This window comes from Pteropus vampyrus, unplaced genomic scaffold (assembly GCF_000151845.1).
Source record: "Pteropus vampyrus isolate Shadow unplaced genomic scaffold, Pvam_2.0 Scaffold626, whole genome shotgun sequence".
NCBI lineage: Eukaryota > Metazoa > Chordata > Mammalia > Chiroptera > Pteropodidae > Pteropus > Pteropus vampyrus.
The window spans coordinates 110,731-112,705 of NW_011889407.1; positions in this window are offsets into that span (position 1 = coordinate 110,731).

The following is a 1,975-nucleotide window of genomic DNA, read 5'->3' on the forward strand; positions in this document are numbered from 1 at the left end:
ATCGGCGGCTCCATCCTGGCCTCGCTGTCCACCTTCCAGCAGATGTGGATCACCAAGCAGGAGTACGACGAGGCGGGCCCGTCCATCGTGCACCGCAAATGCTTCTAGACCCCGCGCCCCGCAGCGCGGATTCTCCCCAGGACGACACATCTGCCCGCGCCACGGCGCAGCCAAGGGCTCGCTGACAACTTCCGCTGCTGCGCCGCAGAGCGACACAGTGTTTATGACCTGTACATACATTAACTTATTTACCTCATTTTGCTATTTTCCAAACACAGCCCTGTGGAAGGAGAGGAAAAACTTGAAGCATTAAATTCTGTCATGCTGCGTAAAGTCGTTCGTTGCGTTTATTTGTGGGGACGGGGGCGGCGGGGGACAGGGGGCCAAGAGGGACCCGTCTTCTGACGTCGCTTTCACTCCTTACGAGAACTTAGTTCAGTCCTCGCGTGCTCTCGGGTCCCCGATCACGTCCGGTCCCAAACACTGGCAGGCCGTGTGCCGAGTGTCCTTGTCGCCGCGCTCGGCGCTCGGGTGGGGAGCGGGCGGGGGCGCTGACCGTGGTGCTGACCACCGGGCTGGCCCGAGCCTCCCGGAGCTCCTGCCCGAGCACCCACCGCAGGCTCTGCTCAGAGCCAGGCTCCCCGCCGACGCCCGTGAGGTCTAACCGAGGGGCTGTGACCTGCGTTTAAGGGACCAGTTATCATCTGTAAGTGACGGCAGCCACGTCTCTTCCCATTGGGAAGTCCTGTGCTCCGTGCCCGGTGATGGAGCGCAGAGAAGCGCCGCCTCCGGTGCCGGGCGGGCGGGGGCGGGGGAAGGCCGGCGCCCATAGGTGGGAAGACGGCGAGGAAGCGCCCGGGGAGCGCAGAGGGACAGCGGGTGCGGGCAGCGAGTTGGAAAGCGAGGGCACGGGACAAAGAGGAGCCGAGGGCAGAGCCACCCCCCAGCTGTTTCATAGGCACAAAATATGTTTTTTAATCCCCCCCCCCCAACTTCCATCTCTGACCTACGAATTTTACTGTCTCAACCGGATCTCTGAGGGTGGGGTGTGCCCTCCCGCCCACTCGTGTGCACCCCGGGTATGGACCCTGGCTCCACTGGGGCACGAACCCGCGACCTTGTGCGTGTAAAGCAGACGTGCTAACCGCTACACTATGGAACCATCCCGGGTACAGACAACTTTAACGATCTGGCTTTCCATGGGACAGCACAGATTTATTTTTTGATATAGCCTAATGTTTCCTAGTCAAGATCACCTAGAGCAGAGATCCCTAAATAGATCCTGACTCAAAGAAGGTATTGAGCTCCTGTGGAAATAATGGCACACAGACGTGGCATGCCACATGGCCATAAGCTTGTTCCCTCCCTTCGCGCCCACTGAAAAGCTGAGATCTTTGAGGCTGCCAAGATAGGAAAACCGCCAAGTCCAGACAGCAAGAGACCCAAAATCTCGGAATTTAAGATCTCTGCAGAACAAATATATGATGCCACCTCCATCAAACACCGTGTCTCGCTGTCCCACCCAGGGCGGATAAAAGCTAGAGATGGGCTAAGTTCTAGTCTCTCAGAGGAATCTAGCTTCTGTCGCTACTAACAAACACGCACGGCCATATCTGAGCACACACAACCCGTGAACACAAGGCCTGAGTGATGCACGCATCCAGCAGCCTGGAAAGATGTGGGAATCACACGAGTTAGCTAACTGTCGTGTTAAACACATCTTAACGCAGACGCCGCATCGCTTAATTAGGATTTAAGTAAGGCACGCAAGAGGGTACCCACCCAGGTTCCTGCGACCTTGAAGCGACTGATGACATTCAAGGACAGACAGTTTTCAGTGCTACCTGCCAGCATTTCCCCGAGCATCGCCTTCGATATTATCCTTTTATTAAAAACATGCGAAAATACGAATTGTGTGGTTTTGCTGGAAATGCGCTGACATAAAAACTGCCCTCCCTTTTCTGACACTTCTCTG